The 22,511-nt window shown below is 38.6% G+C and overlaps 1 pseudogene; it reads left to right on the forward strand.

Moving 5' to 3' along the window:
• The first annotated feature begins 22,057 nt into the window (after nt 1-22,057).
• Nucleotides 22,058-22,149, forward strand: LOC136143129 (U6 spliceosomal RNA; annotated as a pseudogene).
• The last annotated feature ends 362 nt before the right edge of the window (nt 22,150-22,511 follow it).

A 22,511-nucleotide genomic window follows, 5' to 3' on the forward strand; every position in this document is an offset into this window, starting at 1 on the left:
TAAACGCACCAACATTCGAATTATAGGGGTTCCAGAAGAAGAAGAAAGAAAGAAAGAAAGAAAGGGACTGAGAAAATATTTGAAGAGATTATAGTTGAAAACTTCCCTGATATGGGAAAGGAAATAGTTAATGAAGTCCAGGAAGCACAGAGAGTCCCATACAGGATAAATACAATGAGAAATATGCCAAGACACATATTAATCAAACTGTCAAAAATTAAATACAAAGAAAGCATATTAAAAGCAGCAAGGGAAAAACAACAAATAACACACAAGGGAATCCCCATAAGGTTAACAGCTGATCTCTCAGCAGAAACCCTACAAGCCAGAAGGGAGTGGCAGGACATACTGAAAGTGATGAAGGAGAAAAGCCTGCAACCAAGACTACTCTACCCAGCAAGGATCTCATTCACATTTGATGGAGAAATTAAAACCTTTACAGACAAGCAAAAGCTGAGAGAGTTCAGCACCACCAAACCAGCTTTACAATAAATGCTAAAGGAACTTCTCTAGACAAAAAACACAAGAGAAGGAAACGACCTATAGTAACAAACCCAAAATAATATAGAAAATGGGAATAGGAACATACATATCGATAATTACCTTAAATGTAAATGGACTAAATGCTCCCACCAAAAGACACAGATTGGCTGAATGGATACAAAAACAAGACCCTTATATATGCTGTCTACAAGAGACCCACTTCAGACCTAGAGACACATACAGACTGAAAGTAAGGGGATGGAAAAAGATATTCCATGCAAATGGAAACCAAAAGAAAGCTGGAGTAGCAATTCTCATATCAGACAAAATAGACTTTAAAATAAGGACTATTAAAAGGGACAAAGAAGGACACTACATAATGATCAAGGGATCGATCCAAGAAGAAGATATAACAATTGTAAATATTTATGCACCCAACATAGGAGCACCTCAATACATAAGGCAAATACTAACAGCCATAAAAGGGGAGATCGACAGTAACACATTCATAGTAGGGGCCTTTAACACCCCACTTTCACCCATGGACAGATCATCCAAAATGAAAATAAATAAGGAAACACAAGCTTTAAATGATACATTAAACAAGATGGACTTAATTGATATTTATAGGACACTCCATCCAAAAACAACAGAATACACATTTTTCTCAAGTGCTCATAGAACATTCTCCAGGATAGATCATATCTTGGGTCACAAATCAAGCCTTGGTAAATTTAAGAAAACTGAAATTGTATCAAGTATCTTTTCTGACCACAACGCCATGAGACTAGATATCAATTACAGGAAAAGATCTGTAAAAAATACAAACACATGGAGGCTAAACAATACACTACTTAATAATGAAGTGATCACTGAAGAAATCAAAGAGGAAATAAAAAAATACCTAGAAACAAATGACAATGGAGACACAACGACCCAAAACCTATGGGATGCAGCAAAAGCAGTTCTAAGGGGGAAGTTTATAGCAATACAAGCCCACCTTAAGAAGCAGGAAATATCTCGAATAAACAACCTAACCTTGCACCTCAAGCAATTAGAGAAAGAAGAACAAAAAAACCCCAAAGCTAGCAGAAGGAAAGAAATCATAAAAATCAGATCAGAAATAAATGAAAAAGAAATGAAGGAAATGATAGCAAAGATCAATAAAACTAAAAGCTGGTTCTTTGAGAAGATAAACAAAATAGATAAACCACTAGCCAGACTCGTCAAGAAAAAAAGGGAGAAGACTCAAATCAATAGAATTAGAAATGAAAAAGGAGAAGTAACAACTGACACTGCAGAAATAAAAAACATCATGAGAGATTACTACAAGCAACTCTATGCCAATAAAATGGACAATCTGGAAGAAATGGACAAATTCTTAGAAATGCACAACCTGCCAAGACTGAATCAGGAAGAAATAGAAAATATGAACAGACCAATCACAAGCACTGAAATTGAAACTGTGATTAAAAATCTTCCAACAAACAAAAGCCCAGGACCAGATGGCTTCACAGGTGAATTCTATCAAACGTTTAGAGAAGAGCTAACACCTATCCTTCTCAAACTCTTCCAAAATATAGCAGAGGGAGGAACACTCCCAAATTCCTTCTACGAGGCCACCATCACCTTGATACCAAAACCAGACAAGGATGTCACAAAGAAAGAAAACTACAGGCCAATATCACTGATGAACATAGATGCAAAAGTCCTCAACAAAATACTAGCAAACAGAATCCAACAGCACATTAAAAGGATCATACACCATGATCAAGTGGGGTTTATTCCAGGAATGCAAGGATTCTTTAATATACGCAAATCTATCAATGTGATAAACCATATTAACAAATTGAAGGAGAAAAACCATATGATCATCTCAATAGATGCAGAGAAAGCTTTCGACAAAATTCAACACCCATTTATGATAAAAACCCTCCAGAAAGTAGGCATAGAGGGAACTTTCCTAAACATAATAAGGGCCATATATGAGAAGCCCACAGCAAACATCATCCTCAATGGTGAAAAACTGAAAGCATTTCCAATAAGATCAGGAACAAGACAAGGTTGCCCACTCTCACCACTCTTATTCAACATAGTTTTGGAAGTTTTAGCCACAGCAATCAGAGAAGAAAAGGACATAAAAGGAATCCAAATCGGAAAAGAAGAAGTAAAGCTGTCACTGTTTGCAGATGACATGATACTATACATAGAGAATCCCAAAGATGCTACCAGAAAACTACTAGAGCTAATCAATGAATTTGGTAAAGTAGCAGGATACAAAATTAATGCACAGAAATCTCTGGCATTCCTATATACTAATGATGAAAAATCTGAAAGTGAAATCAAGAAAGCACTCCCATTTACCATTGCAACAAAAAGAATAAAATATCTAGGAATAAACCTACCTAAGGAGACGAAAGACCTGTATGCAGAAAATTATAAGACACTGATGAAAGAAATTAAAGATGATACAAATAGATGGAGAGATATACCATGTTCTTGGATGGGAAGAATCAACATTGTGAAAATGACTCTACTACCCAAAGCAATCTACAGATTCAATGCAATCCCTATCAAACTACCACTGGCATTTTTCACAGAACTAGAACAAAAAATTTCGCAATTTGTATGGAAACACAAAAGACCCCGAATAGCCAAAGCAATCTTGAGAACGAAGAAAGGAGCTGGAGGAATCAGGCTCCCTGACTTCAGACTATATTACAAAGCAACAGTAATCAAGACAGTATGGTACTGGCACAAAAACAGAAAGATAGATCAGTGGAACAGGTTAGAAAGCCCAGAGATAAACCCACGCACATATGGACACCTTATCTTTGATAAAGGAGGCAGGAATGTACAGTGAAGAAAGGACAGCCTCTTCAATAAATGGTGCTGGGAAAACTGGACAGGTACATGTAAAAGTATGAAATTAGATCACTCCCTAACACCATAACCAAAAGTAAGCTCAAAATGGATTAAAGACCTAAATGTAAGGCCAGAAACTATCAAACTCTTAGAGGAAAACATAGGAAGAACATTCTATGACATAAATCACAGCAAGATCCTTTCTGACCCACCTCCTAGAGTAATGGAAATAAAAACAAAAATAAACAAATGGGACCTAATGAAACTTCAAAGCTTTTGCACAGCAAAGGAAACCATAACCAAGACCAAAAGACAACCCTCAGAATGGGAGAAAACATTTGCAAATGAAGCAACTGACAAAGGATTAATCTCCAAAATTTACAAGCAGCTCATGCAGCTCAATAACAAAAAAACAAACAACCCAATCCAAAAATGGGCAGAAGACCTAAATAGACATTTCTCCAAAGAAGATATACAGAATGCCAACAAACACATGAAAGAATGCTCAACATCATTAATCATTAGAGAAATGCAAATCAAAACTACAATGAGATATCATCTCACACCAGTCAGAATGGCCATCATCAAAAACTCTATAAACAATAAATGCTGGAGAGGGTGTGGAGAAAAGGGAACACTCTTGCACTGCTGGTGGGAATGTGAATTGGTTCAGCCACTATGGAGAACAGTATGGAGGTTCCTTAAAAAACTACAAATAGAATTACCATATGACCCAGCAATCCCACTACTGGGCATATACCCTGAGAAAACCAAAATTCTAAGAGTCATGTACCAAAATGTTCATTGCAGCTCTATTTACAATAGCCCGGAGATGGAAACAACCTAAGCGCCCATCATCGGATGAATGGATAAAGAAGATGTGGCACATATACACAATGGAATATTACTCAGCCTTATAAAGAAATGAAATTGAGCTATTTGTAATGAGATGGATAGACCTAGAGTCTGTCATACAGAGTGAAGTAAGTCAGAAAGAAAAAGACAAATACCGTATGCTAACACATATATATGGAATTTAAGGGGGAAAAATGTCATGAAGAACCTAGGGGTAAGACAGGAATAAAGACTCAGACCTACTGGAGAACGGACTTGAGGATATGGGGAGGGGGAAGGGTGAGTTTTGACAGGGCGAGAGAGAGTCATGGACATATACACACTAACAAACGTAGTAAGGTAGATAGCTGGGGGGAAGCAGCAGCAAGGCACAGGGATATTAGCTCGGTGCTTTATGACAGCCTGGAGGGGTGGGATGAGGAGAGTGGGAGGGGGGGAGACGCAAGAGGGAAGACATATGGGAACATATGTATATGTATAGCTGAATCACTTTGTTATAAAGCAGAAACTAACACACCATTGTAAAGCAATTATACCCCAATAAAGATGTTTAAAAAAAAAAACAAGGTCCTACTGTATAGCACAGGGAACTATATTAAATATCCTTGATAAACCATAATGGAAAAGAATATGAAAAAGAATGTGTGTGTGTGTGTGTGTGTGTGTATATAATTGAATCACTTTGCTGTACAGCAGAAATTAACACATTGTAAATCAACTATACTTCAATAAAATATATTTTTGAAAAAGAGACTCCAATGTCAAACCCCGAATATAGCACCATTCTTTAAGGAAATAAAATGGTCATTTGGTGGGAAATTGGCTACATTGTTTCCCTTCCATCCTGGAAGGGCCAATAGTTCACTCTCATATTAAAAAATACATATTCTGGGAATGGGTTTAAATTTCCTGCCCAAAGGGCTTTAGTCAGCACTTAATAGTGCTTACTGAGCTTAATAGAGCATTTAATCAATGAGTGTGGCATCTCAGTAATCATAACATCTGACTAGGATGAGGTATGTGTACTGAGTGCATAATGTAAACTCATAGACATATATTTATTTAGTAATAGAAAACATGGGAGCTTTTGATCATCCATGGAGTGCAAACTGAAGAGAGAAGAGGAGTCAGATCTACCTTCTGCAGTTAAATGCTGGTTAGGGGAAGCAGAGCTGTAAAATGAGAGAAGAAATATTATCAGAAGTAGAATTACATCTAGGTGTATGGAAATCAAGCAACTGAATATTTGTAGAAGGAGGGAGTGGTCGATACAGTTGAGATGGGCAAAGCAAAGCTTGGCCCTAAAAGGTGTGCAGTTGATTTAACAACATGGAGGCCAGTAAGGACGTTGGTAAGTACAATTTCAATGGAGTGCTGAAGCTAAAACTTAGTTTGTCGTGGATTGAAGAGGATTAGGAGGTGAGAAAATAGAAATAGTGTGGGTAACAATCTCAATAGTTACAGACTTTGAATATTTATTATTGACAAATAACTTTTGGAAGAGAATGTTCTTAACTATATAAAAAATTGAATGTATCAAAAGATATACCAACCACTGTACTTAATATCCAAAACAATTGTGACCACAATTGCCATTACCATTCATTAGTATTGGATATTGTGACAATTAATAAGTCTATATATAAAAGATACGAATTTATTTTCTATGTAGGTGATCCAAATGAAGCCACCAATAAACTTTTAGAGCTAGTAAGGAAATTAAACAACCTAGGAAGACTACTGTATCATCATACAAAGAGCAAGTGTTGTTCTATACACTTGTAACAGTCAAAAATCCATAAATTATCTTTAAACAATCATATAGGAAATATGCCAGAACAACAAGAAGAAAAGCATAAAACATTACTGAAGGCTGTAAAAAAAAGATACATACATATATATATATATATATACACACACATATATATATATACACACATATATATATAATAGAGAAATATACCATGTCTTTTGAGATGGATTGATATTTCAAATGAATCCATTAATTCAAGACAATCCTAAACAATATACCAACAATTAAAAAATAATTTAAACAAGAAACCTAAGAAGACAATTTAAAATTTTTTCTGTCATAAAAAACAGACAAGAAGAGAAGGCAATCTGAAAAAAACGTTAAATACTGTGGGTAGTTTGACAACAAGGTATCAGAGCTCTAGTAATTCTAAAAAGAGTACAGTAATGGTCTGTTAATAGAAAATTGCATCAATGGTAGAAAAGAGAGATGTCAGAAGCAGACCCATTAGATATGGACATTTGTTTTCGAGAAACATGGCATTTTAACTCAATGGGGAAAAGTAGGAATATTTCATTGTAATGGGAAAATAGGTTATTAACTTGGGGGGAAAAGTGTGCTTATCTCTCATATAATTCACAAAAAAAACCCCAAGATAGGTAAAATACCTAAATGTAAAATCAAAACTATAAACAGTTTTTAGAAAATAAATAAGAGACTAATTTTATGACCTAGAGATAGGAAAGGATTCCTTCAAGAAGATAAAAGTCATCATAAAGGAGAAGACTGATCAATCTGAAAACATAAACTTTTTTTAGAAATCTTACAACTAAAAAGGTAAAGACAATAGACAAATTGGAAAGAAATATTTGAAATGTATAAAAATGCCAAAGATAAACATATGAAATATATAACGATTTTATGCAAACTATTTAGTAAATCCAAAAAAAACAATAGTGAAATGCTTAAGGATAAACACAGAATATTCTCAGAAGCATTCATTATAATTATAAATGGTTGTATAAGGAAATAATGCAACCACAAACAACAATAATGAATTACACTTTTTCACAGATCACATGGCAAAATAAAAAATTAGCAATATTAGTCTGGGCTAGAGAAAATGTATTCCTGTGGTGAGTGGTAATATGTATTAGTTTTGCCTCTTTCGTTTGTGAGGGATTTTACGTTTCCCCCCAGCTTTATTGAGAAATAATTGCCCTATATATTGGTAAGTTTAAGGTGTCCAATGTAATGATTTGTTACACATGTATGTTGCAAAATGTTTACCACAATCGGTTAGTTAGAACATCCTTCCCCTCATGTAATTATCATTTTGTTGTTATTCTTGGTGTTATGGTAAAAATATTTAAGATCTCCTCTCATAGTACCTTTCAACTTTACAATACAGTATTGTTTGTTTGTTTTTACAACATTATTGTAGTATAATTGGTTTACAATGGTGTGTTAGTTTCTGCTTTATAAAAAAGAGAATCAGTTATACATATACATATGTTCCCATATCTCTTCCCTCTTGCGTCTCCGTCCCTCCCACCCTCCCTATCCCACCCCTCTAGGTGGTCACAAAGCACCGAGCTGATCTCCCTGTGCTATGCGGCTGCTTCCCACTAGCTATCTATTTTAAGTTTGGTAGTGTATATATGTCCATGCCACTCTCTCGCTTTGTCAAAGCTTACCCTTCCCACTCCCCAAATCCTCAAGTCAATTCTAGAGTAGGTCTGTGTCTTAATTCCTGTCTTACGCCTAGCTTCTTCATGACATTTTTTTCCTTAAATTCCATATATATGTATTAGCATACAGTATTTGTCTTTCTCTTTCTGACTTACTTCACTCTGTATGACAGACTCTAGGTCCATCCACCTCATTACAAATAGCTCAATTTCGTTTCCTTTTAGGGCTGAGGAATATTCCATTGTATATATGTGCCACATCTTCTTTATCCATTCATCAGATGATGGGCACTTAGTTTGTTTCCACCTCCGGCCTATTGTAAATAGAGCTGCAATGAATATTTTGGTACATGATTTTTATTTTTAACATCTTTATTGGGGTATAATTACTTTACAATGGTGTGTTAGTTTCTGATTTATAACAAAGTGAATCAGTTATACATATACATATGTTCCCATATCTCTTCCCTCTTGCGTCGCCCTCCCTCCCACCCTCCCTATCCCATCCCTCCAGGTGGTCACAAAGCACTGAGCCGATATGCCTGTGCCATGTGGCTGCTTCCCACTAGCTATCTACCTTACGTTTGTTAGTGTATATATGTCCATGCCTCTCTCTCGCCCTGTCACAGCTCACCCTTCCCCCTCCCCATATCCTCAAGTCAGTTCTCCAGTAGGTCTGTGCCTTTATTCCTGTCTTACCCCTAGGTTCTTCATGACATTTTTTTTCTTAAATTCCATATATATGTGTTAGCATACGGTATTTGTCTTTCTCTTTCTGACTTACTTCACTCTGTATGACAGACTCTAGGTCTATCCACCTCATTACAAATAGCTCAATTTCGTTTCTTTTTATGGCTGAGTAATATTCCATTGCATATATGTGCCACATCTTCTTTATCCATTCATCCGATGATGGGCACTTAGGTTGTTTCCATCTCCGGGCTATTGTAAATAGAGCTGCAATGAACATTTTGGTACATGACACTTTTTGAATTTTGGTTTTCTCAGGGTATATGCCCAGTAGTGGGATTGCTGGGTCATATGCTAGTTCTATTTGTAGTGTTTTAAGGAACCTCCATACTGTTCTCCATAGTGGCTGCACCAATCCATATTCCCACCAGCAGTGCAAGAGTGTTCCCTTTTCTCCACACTGTCTCCAGCATTTATTGTTTCTAGATTTTTTGAGGATGGTCATTCTGCCTGATGTGAGGTGATATCTCACTGTAGTTTTGATTTTCATTTCCCTTATGATTAATGATGTTGAGCATTCTTTCATGTGAATGTTGGCAGTCTGTATATCTTCTTTGGAGAAATGTCTATTTAGGTCTTCTGCCCATTTTTGGATTGGGTTGTTTGGTTTTCTGTTATTGAGCTGCATGAGCTGCTTGTAAATTTTGAAGATTAATTCTTTGTCAGTTGCTTCATTTGCAAATATTTTCTCCCATTCTGAGGGTTGTCTTTTGGTCTTGTTTATGGTTTCCTTTGCTGTGCAAAAGCTTTGAAGTTTCATTAGGTCCCATTTGTTTATTCATGTTTTTATTTCCATTTCTCTAGGAGGTAGATCAAAAAGGATCTTGCTGTGATTTATGTCATAGAGTATTCTTCCTATGTTTTCCTCTAAGAGTTTGATAGTTTCTGGCCTTACATTTAGGTGTTTAATCCATTTTGAGCTTATTTTTGTGTATGGTGCTAGGGAGTGATCTAATTTCATACATTTACATGTACCTGTCCAGTTTTCCCAGCACCACTTATTGAAGACACTATCCTTTCTCAACTGTACATTCCCGCCTCGATTATCAAAGATAAATGACGATATGTGCATGGGTTTATCTCTGGGCTTTCTATACTGTTCCATTGATCTATCTTTCTGTTTGTGTGCCAGTATCATACTGTCTTGATTACTGTAGCTTTGTAGTATAGTATGAAGTTAGGGAGCCTGATTCTTCCAGTTCCGTTTTTCGTTCTCAAGATTGCTTTGGCTATTTGGGGTCTTTTGTGTTTACATACAAATTGTAAAATTTTTTGTTCTAGTTCTGTGAAAAATGCCAGTGGTAGTTTGATAGGGATTGCATTGAATCTGTAGAGTGCTTTGGGGAGTAGAGTCATTTTCACAATGTTGATTCTTCCAATCCAACAACATGGTATATCTCTCCATCTATTTGTATCATCTTTAATTTCTTTCATCAGTGTCTTATAATTTTCTGCATACAGGTCTTTTGTTTCCTTAGGTAGGTTTATTCCTAGATATTTTATTCTTTTTGTTGCAATGATAAATGGGAGTGTTTTCTTGATTTCACTTTCAGATTTTTCATCATCAGTTTATAGGAATGCCAGAGATTTCTGTGCATTAATTTTGTATCCTGATACTTTACCAAATTCATTGATTAGCTCTAGTAGTTTTCTGGTAGCATCTTTAGGATTCTCTATGTATAGTATCATGTCATCTGCAAACAGTGACAGCTTTACCTCTTCTTTTCTGATTTGGATTCCTTTAATTTCCTTTTCTTCTCTAATTGCTGTGGCTAAAACTTCCAAAACTATGTTGAATAAGAGTGGTGAGAGTGGGCAACCTTGTCTTGTTCCTGATCTTAGTGGAAATGCTTTCAGTTTTTCACCATTGAGGATGATGTTGTCTGTGGGTTTGTCATATATGGCCTTTATTATGTTGAGGAAAGTTCCCTCTATGCCTACTTTCTGCAGGGTTTTTATCATAAATGGGTGTTGAATTTTGTCAAAAGCTTTCTCTGCATCTATTGAGATGATCATATGGTTTTTCTCCTTCAATTTGTTAATATGGTTTATCACATTGATTGTTTTGCATATATTGAAGAATCCTTGCATTCCTGGAATAAACCCCACTTGATCATGGTGTATGATCCTTTTAATGCCCTGCTTGATTCTGTTTCCTAGTATTTTGTTTAGGATTTTTGCATCTATGTTCATCAGTGATATTGGCCTGTCGTTTTCTTTCTTTGTGACATCCTTGTCTGGTTTTGGTATCAAGGTGATGGTGGCCTCATAGAATGAGTTTGGGAGTGTTCCTCCTACTGCTATATTTTGGAAGAGTTTGAGAGGGATAGGTGTTAGCTCTTCTCTAAATGTTTGATAGAATTCTGTGAAGCCTTCTGGTCCTGGGCTTGTTTGTTGGAAGATTTTTAATCACAGTTTCAATTTCAGCACTTTTGATTGGTGTGTTCATATTTTCTATTTCTTCCTGATTCAGTCTTGGCAGGTTAGGCATTTCTAAGAATTTGTCCATTTCTTCCAGATTGTCCATTTTATTGGCATAGAGTTGCTTGTAGTAATCTCTCATTATCTTTTGTTTTTCTGTAGTGTCAGTTGTTACTTCTCCTTTTTCATTTCTAATTCTATTGAATTGACTCTTCTCCTTTTTTTCTTGATGAGTCTGGCTACTGGTTTATCAATTTTTTTATCTTCGCAAAGAACAAGCTTTTAGTTTTATTGACCTTTGCTGTCATTTCCTTCATTTATTTTTCATTTATTTCTGATCTGATCTTTATGATTTCTTTCCTTCTGCTAACTTTGGGGGTTTTTTGTTCTTCTTTCTCTAATTGCTTGAGGTGCAAGGTTAGGTTGTTTATTCGAGATGTATCCTGTTCCTTAAGGTAGGATCGTATTGCTATAAACTTCCCTCTTAGAACTGCTTTTGCTGCATCCCATAGCTTTTGGGTCGTCGTGTCTCCACTGTCATTTGTTTCTAGGTATTTTTTGATTTCCTCTTTGATTTCTTCAGTAATCACTTCGTTAGTAAGTAGTGTATTGTTTAGCCTCCATGTGTTGTATTTTTTACAGATCTTTTTCTGTAATTGATATCTAGTCTCATAGCATTGTGGTTGGAAAAGATACTTGATACAATTTTAATTTTTTTAAATTTGCCAAGGCTTGTTTTGTGACCCAAGATATGATCTATCCTGGCGAATGTTCCATGAGCACTTGAGAAAAGTGTGTATTCTGTTGTTTTTGGATGGAATGCCTTATAAATATCAATTAAGCCCATCTTGTTTAATGTATCATTTAAAGCTTGTGTTTCCTTATTTATTTTCATTTTGGATGTTCTGTCAATTGGTGAAAGTGAGGTGTTAAAGTCCCCTACTATGAGTGGGGGGACTTTTATGGCTGTTAGTATTTGCCTTATGTATTGAGGTGCTCCTATGTTGGGTGCATAAATATTTACAATTGTTATATCTTATTCTTAGATCTATCCCTTCATCATTATGTAGTGTCCTTCTTTGTCTCTTCTAATAGTCGTCTTTATTTTAAACTCTATTTTTTCTGATATGAGAATTGCTACTCCAGCTTTCTTTTGGTTTCCCTTTGCATGGAATGGGATGCATTTGGGATGGTTTGTTGTCTATTCATGTATTCCACAGATGCAGGGTACATCAAGTTGATTGTGGAGATTTAATCCGCTGCTTCTGAGACTTCTGGGAGGGATTTCCCTTTCTCTTCTTTGTTCTCACAGCTCCCGGTGCTCAGCTTTGGATTTGGCCCTGCCTCTGCGTTTAGGTAGCCGGAGGGCGTCTGTTCTTTGCTCAGACAGGACGGGGTTAAAGGAGCAGCTGCTTCGAGGGCTCTGGCTCACTCAGGCCGTGGGTAGGGAGGGGTATGGAGTGCAGGGTGAGCCTGCGGCAGCAGAGGCCAGCATGATGCACCAGCCTGAGGCGCGCCATGCGTTCTCCCAGGGAAGTTGTCCCTGGATCCCAGGACTCTGGCAGTGGTGGGCTGCACAGCCTCCCCGGGAGGGGGGTGTGGATAGTGACCTGTGCTCACACACAGGCTTCTTGGTGGTGGCAGCAGCAGCCTTAGCGTCTCGTGCCCGTCTCTGGGGTCCGAGCTGTTAGCTGCTGCTCGCGCCCATCTCTGGAGCTCCTTTAAGCAGCGCTCTTTATCCCCTCTCCTCACACACCAGGAAACAAAGAGGGAAGAAAAAGTCTCGTCTCTTTGGCAGGTCCAGACTTTTCCCCGACTCCCTCCCGGCTAGCCGTGGTGCACTAACCCCCCGCAGGCTGTGTTCAGTCCTCTCCCTGTGCTCCGACCGAAGCCCCCGGCAGGTGAGCAGACAAGCCTCCTCAGACAAACCTCTCGGGCTGCTGAGTGCCGGTCGTCACTGATGCTCTGTGCGGGAATCTCTCCACTTTGCCCTCCATACCCCTGTTGCTGTGCTCTCCTCCATGACTCCGAAGCTTTCCCCCTCTGCCTCCCGCAGTCTCCACCCGTGAAGGGGCTTCCTAGTGTGTGGAAACCTTTTCTCCTTCACAGCTACCTCCCACTGGTGCAGGTCCCGTCCCTATCCTTTTGTCTCTGTTTATTCTTTTTTCTTTTGCCCTACCCAGGTACGTGAGGACTTTCTTGCCTTTTGGGAGGTCTGAGGTCTTCTGCCTGTGCTCAGTAGTTGTTCTGTAGGAGTTGTTCCACGTGTACACGTATTTCTGGTGTATCTGTGGGGAGGATGGTGATCTCCGCGTCTTACTCTTCTGCCATCTTCCCCGATCTCTCCCTACAATACAGTATTGTTAACTATACTCACCCTGTTGTACATGAGTTCTCTGGAATTTATTCATCTTATAACTGAAAGTTTGTACACTTTGACCAACATCTCCCTATTTCCCCTACACCCAGCACCTGGTAACCATCAGTCTACTCTCTGTTTCTATGAGTTTTATGTTTTTAGATTCCACATATAAGTGAGATCATATAGTACTTGTTTTTCTATGTCTGACTTTCTCATGTAGCATAATGCCCTCAACGTCAATCCATGTTGACACAGATGGCAGAATTTACTCATTTCTCATGGCTGAATAATGTTCTGTTGTATGTATATACCACATCTTTACCCATTCATCCACTGATGGACACTAAGGTTGTTTCCATATGTTGGCTATTGTGAATAATGCTGCAGTAAAATGGGAGTGTTGATATCTCTTCAATATCTTGTTTTCATTTCCTTTGGAATATACAAAGAAGTGGGATTGCTGGATCATATGATAGTCCTATTTTTAATTTTTGAGGAAGCTCCGTACTGTATTTTTAGTGGCTGCACCAATTTACATTCCCACCAACAGTGCACAAGGACTCCCTTTTCTCCACATCCTTGCCAACACTTGTTATCTCTTGTCATCTTTTTTTTTTTTTTTAAACATCTTTATTGGGGTATAATTGCTTTACAATGGTGTGTTAGTTTCTGCTTTACAACAAAGTGAATCAGCTATACATATACATATGTTCCCATATGTCTTCGCTCTTGTGTCTCCCTCCCTCCCACTCTCCCCATCCCACCCTTCCAGGCTGTCACAAAGCACCGAGCTAATATCCCTGTGCCTTGCGGCTGCTTCCCCCCAGCTATCTACCTTACTACGTTTGTTAGTGTGTATATGTCCATGACTCTCTCTCGCCCTGTCAAAACTCACCCTTCCCCCTCCCCATATCCTTAAGTCCGTTCTCCAGTAGGTCTGCGTCTTTATTCCTATCTTACCCCTAGGTTCTTCATGACATTTTTTTCCCTTAAATTCCATATATATGTGTTAGCATACGGTATTTGTCTTTTTCTTTCTGACTTACTTCACTCTGTATGACAGATTCTAGGTCTATCCATCTCATTACAAATAGCTCAATTTCATTTCTTTTTAAGGCTGAGTAATATTCCATTGTGTATATGTGCCACATCTTCTTTATCCATTCATCCGATGATGGGCGCTTAGGTTGTTTCCATGTCCTGGCTATTGTAAATAGAGCTGCAATGAACATTTTGGTACATGACTCTCTTTGAATTTTGGTTTTCTCAGGGTATATGCCAAGTAGTGGGATTGCTGGGTCATATGGTAATTCTATTTGTAGTTTTTTAAGGAACCTCCATACTGTTCTTCACAGTGGCTGAACCAATTCACATTCCCACCAGCAGTGCAAGAGTGTCCCCTTTTCTCCACACCCTCTCCAGCATTTATTGTTTCTAGATTTTTTGATGATGGCCATTCTGACTGGTGTGAGATGATATCTCATTGTAGTTTTGATTTGCATTTCTCTAATGATTAATGATGTTGAGCATTCTTTCATGTGTTTGTTGGCATTCTGTATATCTTCTTTGGAGAAATGTCTATTTAGGTCTTCTGCCCATTTTTGGATGGGGTTGTTTGTTTTTTTGTTATTGAGCTGCATGAGCTGCTTGTAAATTTTGGAGATTAATCCTTTGTCAGTTGCTTCATTTGCAAATGTTTTCTCCCATTCTGAGGGTTGTCTTTTGGTCTTGGTTATAGTTTCCTTTGCTGTGCAAAAGCTTTGAAGTTTCATTAGGTCCCATTTGTTTATTTTTGTTTTTATTTCCATTACTCTAGGAGGTGGGTCAAAAAGGATCTTGCTGTGATTTATGTCATAGAGTGTTCTGCCTATGTTTTCCTCTAAGAGTTTGATAGTTTCTGGCCTTACATTTAGGTCTTTAATCCATTTTGAGCTTATTTTTGTGTATGGTGTTAGGGAGTGATCTAATCTCATACTTTTACATGTACCTGTCCAGTTTTCCCAGCACCATTTATTGAAGAGGCTGTCCTTTCTCCACTGTACATTCCTGCCTCCTTTATCAAAGATAAGGTGTCCATATGTGCGTGGGTTTATCTCTGGGCTTTCTATCCTGTTCCACTGATCTATCTTTCTGTTTTTGTGCCAGTACCATACTGTCTTGATTACTGTTGCTTTGTAATATAGTCTGAAGTCAGGGAGCCTTATTCCTCCAGCTCCTTTTTTCGTTCTAAAGATTGCTTTGGCTATTCGGGGTCTTTTGTGTTTCCATACAAATTGCGAAATTTTTTGTTCTAGTTCTGTGAAAAATGCCAGTGGTAGTTTGATAGGGATTGCATTGAATCTGTAGATTGCTTTGGGTAGTAGAGTCATTTTCACAATGTTGATTCTTCCCATCCAAGAACATGGTATATCTCTCCATCTATTTGTATCATCTTTAATTTCTTTCATCAGTGTCTTATAATTTTCTGCATACAGGTCTTTCGTATCCTTAGGTAGGTTTATTCCTAGATATTTTATTCTTTTTGTTGCAATGGTAAATGGGAGTGCTTTCTTGATTTCACTTTCAGATTTTTCATCATTAGTATATAGGAATGCCAGAGATTTCTGTGCATTAATTTTGTATCCTGCTACTTTACCAAATTCATTGATTAGCTCTAGTAGTTTTCTGGTAGCATCTTTAGGATTCTCTATGTATAGTATCATGTCATCTGCAAACAGTGACAGCTTTACTTCTTCTTTTCCGATTTGGATTCCTTTTATGTCCTTTTCTTCTCTGATTGCTGTGGCTAAAACTTCCAAAACTATGTTGAATAAGAGTGGTGAGAGTGGGCAACCTTGTCTTGTTCCTGATCTTAGTGGAAATGCTTTCAGTTTTTCACCATTGAGGATGATGTTTGCTGTGGGCTTGTCATATATGGCTTTTATTATGTTTAGGAAAGTTCCCTCTATGCCTACTTTCTGGAGGGTTTTTATCATAAATGGGTGTTGAATTTTGTCGAAAGCTTTCTCTGCATCTATTGAGATGATCATATGGTTTTTCTCCTTCAATTTGTTAATATGGTTTATCACATTGATAGATTTGCGTATATTGAAGAATCCTTGCATTCCTGGAATAAACCCCACTTGATCATGGTGTATGATCCTTTTAATGTGCTGTTGGATTCTGTTTGCTAGTATTTTGTTGAGGATTTTTGCATCTATGTTCATCAGTGATATTGGCCTGTAGTTTTCTTTCTTTGTGACATCCTTGTCTGGTTTTGGTATCAAGGTGATGGTGGCTTCGTAGAAGGAATTTGGAAGTGTTCCTCCCTCTGCTATATTTTGGAAGAGTTTGAGAAGGATAGGTGTTAGCTCTTCTCTAAACGTTTGATAGAATTCACCTGTGAAGCCATCTGGTCCTGGGCTTTTGTTTGTTGGAAGGTTTTTAATCACAGTTTCAATTTCAGTGCTTGTGATTGGTCTGTTCATATTTTCTATTTCTTCCTGATTCAGTCTTGGCAGGTTGTGCATTTCTAAGAATTTGTCCATTTCTTCCAGATTGTCCATTTTATTGGCATAGAGTTGCTTGTAGTAATCTCTCATGATTTTTTTTATTTCTGCAGTGTCAGTTGTTACTTCTCCTTTTTCATTTCTAATTCTATTGATTTGAGTCTTCTCCCTTTTTTTCTTGACGAGTCTGGCTAGTGGTTTATCTATTTTGTTTATCTTCTCAAAGAACCAGCTTTTAGTTTTATTGATCTTTGCTATCGTTTCCTTCATTTCTTTTTCATTTATTTCTGATCTGATTTTTATGATTTCTTTCCTTCTGCTAGCTTTGGGGTTTTTTTGTTCTTCTTTCTCTAATTGCTTGAGGTGCAAGGTTAGGTTGTTTATTCGAGATGTTTCCTGCTTCTTAAGGTGGGCTTGTATTGCTATAAACTTCCCCCTTAGAACTGCTTTTGCTGCATCCCATAGGTTTTGGGTCGTTGTGTCTCCATTGTCATTTGTTTCTAGGTATTTTTTTATTTCCTCTTTGATTTCTTCAGTGATCACTTCATTATTAAGTAGTGTATTGTTTAGCCTCCATGTGTTTGTATTTTTTACAGATCTTTTCCTGTAATTGATATCTAGTCTCATGGCGTTGTGGTCGGAAAAGATACTTGATACAATTTCAGTTTTCTTAAATTTACCAAGGCTTGATTTGTGACCCAAGATATGATCTATCCTGGAGAATGTTCCATGAGCACTTGAGAAAAATGTGTATTCTGTTGTTTTTGGATGGAGTGTCCTATAAATATCAATTAAGTCCATCTTGTTTAATGTATCATTTAAAGCTTGTGTTTCCTTATTTATTTTCATTTTGGATGATCTGTCCATGGGTGATAGTGGGGTGTTAAAGTCCCCTACTATGAATGTGTTACTGTTGATCTCCCCTTTTATGGTTGTTAGTATTTGTCTTATATATTGAGGTGCTCCTATGTTGGGTGCATAAATATTTACAATTGTTATATCTTCATCTTGGATCGATCCCTTGATCATTATGTAGTGTCCTTCTTTGTCCCTTTTAATAGTCCTTATTTTAAAGTCTATTTTGTCTGATATGAGAATTGCTACTCCAGCTTTCTTTTGGTTTCTATTTGCATGGAATATCTTTTTCCATCCCCTTACTTTCAGTCTGTATGTGTCTCTAGTTCTGAAGTGGGTCTCTTGTAGACAGCATATATAAGGGTCTTGTTTTTGTATCCATTCAGCCAACCTGTGTCTTTTGGTGGGAGCATTTAGTCCATTTACATTTAAGGTAATTATTGATATGTATGTTCCTATTCCCATTTTCTATATTGTTTTGGGTTCGCTACTATAGGTCATTTCCTTCTCTTGTGTTTCGTGTCTAGAGAAGTTCCTTTAGCATTTGTTGTAAAGCTGGTTTGGTGGTGCTGAACTCTCTCAGCTTTTGCTTGTCTGTAAAGGTTTTAATTTCTCCATCAAATGTGAATGAGATCCTTGCTGGGTAGAGTAGTCTTGGTTTCAGGCTATTCTCCTTCATCACTTTCAGTATGTCCTGCCACTCCCTTCTGGCTTGTAGGGTTTCTGCTGAGAGATCAGCTGTTAACCTTATGGGGATTCCCTTGTGTGTTATTTGTTGTTTTTCCCTTGCTGCTTTTAATATGCTTTCTTTGTATTTAATTTTTGACAGTTTGATTAATATGTGTCTTGGCGTGTTTCTCCTTGTATTTATCCTGTATGGGACCCTCTGTGCTTCCTGGACTTGATTAACTATTTCCTTTCCCATATTAGGGAAGTTTTCAACTATAATCTCTTCAAATATTTTCTCAGTCCCTTTCTTTCTTTCTTCTTCTTCTGGAACCCCTATAATTCGAATGTTGGTGCGTTTCATGTTGTCCCAGAGGTCTCTGAGACTGTCCTCAGTTCTTTTCATTCTTTTTTCTTTATTCTGCTCTGCAGTAGTTATTTCCACTACTTTATCTTCCAGGTCACTTATCCGTTCTTCTGCCTCAGTTATTCTGCTATTGATCCTATCTAGAGTGATTTTAATTTCATTTATTGCATTGTTCATCGTTGCTTGTTTCATCTTTAGTTCTTGTAGGTCCTTGTTAACTGTTTCTTGCATTTTGTCCATTCTACTTCCAAGATTTCGGATCATCCTTACTATCATTATTCTGAATTCTTTTTCAGGTAGATTGCCTATTTCCTCTTCATTTGTTAGGTCTGGTGGGTTTTTATCTTGCTCCTTCATCTGCTGTGTGTTTTTCTGTCTTCTCATTTTGCTTATCTTACTGTGTTTGGGGTCTCCTTTTTGCAGGCTGCAGGTTCGTAGTTCCCGTTGTTTTTGATGTCTGTCTCCAGTGGCTAAGGTTGTTTCAGTGGGTTGTGTAGGCTTCCTGGTGGAGGGGACTAGTGCCTGTGTTGTGCTGGATGAGGCTGGATCTTGTCTCTCTAGTGGGCAGGTTCACGTCTGGTGGTGTGTTTTGGGGTGTCTGTGGCCTTATTATGATTTTAGGCAGCCTCTCTGCTAATGGGTGGGGTTGTGTTCCTGTTTTGCTAGTTGTTTGGCATAGGTTGTCCAGCACTGTGGCTTGCTGGTCGTTGAGTGAAGCTGGGTGCTGGTGTTAAGATGGAGGTCTCTGGGATATTTCCACTGTTTAATATTATGTGGAGCTGGGAGGTCTCTTGTTGACCAGTGTCCTGAAGTTGGCTCTCCTACCTCAGAGGCAGAGCCCTGACTCCTGGCTGGAGCACCAAGAGCCTTTCATCCACACAGCTCAGAATAAAAGGGAGAAAAAGTAGGGAGAATTAGTAGAAGTATGAGTAAAGAAAGAGGGAAAGGAGGAAAGGAAGGAAGGAAGAAAGAATCAAAGAAGGAAAGAAAGGAGGGAGGGAGGGAGGGAGGAAGGAAGGAAGGAGGGAAAGAAGGAAAAAAAGACAGAAAGAAAGATGATACAGTAAAAATAAAATAAAGTATAATATAGTTATTGAATTAAAAAATATTTAGAAAAAAAAAAAAAGGGACGGATAGAACCTTAGGACAAATGTTGGAAGCAAAGCTATACAGAGAAAATCTTACACAGAAGCATACACATACACCTTCACAAAAAGAGGTAAAGGGGGAAAAATCATAAATCCTGCTCCCTGAGACCACCTCCTTAATTTGGGGTGATTCGTTGTCTAAAGGAGGGAGGGAAGGAAGGAAAGAAAGAAAGAACGAAGGTTCTTAATAATTAAACTTAATTATTAAGAAAAAGAATTTTTTAAAAAAAAGTCATGGACGGCTAGAGCCCTAGGACAAATGGTGGAAGCTAGAGTATACAGACTAGATGTCACACAGAAGCATACACGTACACATTCACAAAAAGAGGAAAAGGGAAAAAAATCATAGATCTCGCTCCTAAATTCCCCCTCTTCAATTTGGGATCATTCCTTGTCTATTCAGGTATTCCACAGATGCAGGGTATATCAAGTTGATTGTGGAGCTTTAATCCGCTGCTTCTGTGGCTGCTGGGAGAGATTTCCCTTTCTCTTCTTTGTTCTCACAGCTCACAGGAGCTCAGCTTTGGATTTGGCCCTGCCTCTGCGTGTAGGTCGCTGGAGGGCGTCTGTTTTTTCGCTCAGACAGGACGGGGTTAAAGGAGCTGCTGATTCGGGGCCTCCGGCTCACTCAGGCCGGGGGTTGGGGGATGGGGGAAGGAGGGGCACTGCGTGCGGGGCCGGCCTGCGGCGGCAGAGGCAGCGTGACGTTGCGGCAGAGGCCGGCGTGACGTTGCACCAGCCCGAGGCCCGCCGTGCGCTGTCCCGGGGAAGTTGTCCCTGGATCCCGGGAACCTGGCAGTGGCGGGCTTCACAGGCTCCGCGGAAGAGGGGTGTGGAGAGTGACCTGTGCTCGCACACAGGCCCCTTGGTGGCGGCAGCAGCAGCCCCAGCGTCTCCCGCCCGTCTCTGGGGTCCGCGGTTTTAGCCGCGGCTCGCGCCCGTCTCTGGAGTTCCTTTAAGCAGCGCTCTTAAACCCCTCTCCTCGCGCACCAGGAAACAAAGAGGGAAGAAAAAGTCTCTTGCCTCTTCGGCCGGTGCAGGCTTTTCCCCGAACTCCCTCCCGGCCAGTCGTGGTGCACTAACCCCTTCAGGCTATGTTCAAGCCGCCAACCCCAGTCCTCTCCCTGAGCTCCGTCCAAAACCAAAACCCGAGCCTCAGCTCGCAGCCCCGCCCGCCCCAGTGGGTGAGCAGCAAGCCTCTCGGGTTGGTGAGTGCTGGTCGGCACCGATCGTCTGTGCAGGAATCTCCCCGCTTTGCCCTCCGCACCCGTCGCTGTGCACTACTCCGCGGTCCCGAAACTCCCCCCTCTGCCTCCCGCAGTCTCCGCCCGCGGAGGGGCTTCCTAGTGTGTGGAAACTTTTCCTCCTTCACAGCTCCCTCCCACTGGTGCAGGTGCCGTCCCTATTCTTTTGTCTCTGTTTTTTTCTTTTGCCCTACCCAGTTACGTGGGGAGTTTCTTGCCTTTTGGGAGGTCTGAGGTCTTCTGCCAGCCTTCAGTAGGAGTTCTGTAGGAGTTGTTCCACGTGTGGATGCATTTCTGGTGTATCCGTGGGGAGGAAGGCGATCTCCGCGTCTTACTCTTCCGCCATCTTCAAGGTCCCCCCTCTCTTGTCATCTTGATGATAGCCATTCTAACAGGTGGAAGGTGACATCTCATTGTAGCTTTGATTTGCATTTCCTTAATAATTAGTGATGTTGAACATCTGTTCATGTGCCTGTTGGCCATTTGTATGTCCTCTTTGGGAAAAACAATGTCTATTCAGGTCCTCTGCCCATTTACAAATTACATTATTTGCTTTTTTGCTATTGAGTTGTATGAGTTCCTTATACATTTTAGATATAAAACCCTTATCTTTTTGGTTTGCAAATATTTTCTCCCATTTCACAGCTTGCCTCTTTATTCTGTCAATTGTTTCTTATGCTGAGCAGAAGCTTTTTATTTTGATGTAGATCCACTTGTATATTTTTTATTTTCTTGCTTGCACTTTTGGTATCATACCCCCAAAGTCAGTATATTATACACCTGTAACATATAATGTTGTACAGCAACTATGCTTCAATTAAAAAATTTTAAAAGAACTAAGATTATAAAACTTCTAAAAAAAAGGAGAAAATCTTAGTGACCTTGGATTTCACAAAAATTTCTTGATTACAGCACCAAAAAACAAACTACAAAAGAAAAAAATAAATAAATTGAACTTCAAAATTAAAACATTTTGCTCTTTCAAAGACACTGTTAAGAAAATGAAGAGGTAAGTGAGAACCTGGGAAAAAATAATTTGCAAAACACATACCCAACAAATGACTTGTAACTAGAATATATAAAAAGCTCTGACAACCTAATAAAAGGAAGATCAACAGTGCTCATTTCAGTGATACAGAGAAGATTAGCATGGCCCCTGCACAAGGATAACATACAGATTCATGAAGCATTCCATATTTTTCAGTTATAAGGTAAATAAGTACTAGGGAGGTAGTGTACAGCATGATAAATATAATTATCATTGCTGTATGTTATATGTGAAAGTTGTTAAGAGAGCAAATCTTGAGTTCTCTTCACAAATACAAATTTTTTTTTCCTTTTCTTTTATTTTGTATCTGTATGAGATAATGGATGTTCACTAAACTTATTGGGGTAATCATTTCATGAAGTATGTAAGTCAAATCATTATACTGTACATCTTAAACTTATACAGTGCTGTATATTAATTGTATTTCCATCAAACTAGAGGGAAAAAAAATTTTAATAGAAAAAAGCTCACAAAAAATAAATCTCCAGGTTCAGATGGTTTCACTGAAGAATTTA

Source organism: Phocoena phocoena, chromosome X (assembly GCF_963924675.1).
Source record: "Phocoena phocoena chromosome X, mPhoPho1.1, whole genome shotgun sequence".
Lineage (NCBI taxonomy): Eukaryota > Metazoa > Chordata > Mammalia > Artiodactyla > Phocoenidae > Phocoena > Phocoena phocoena.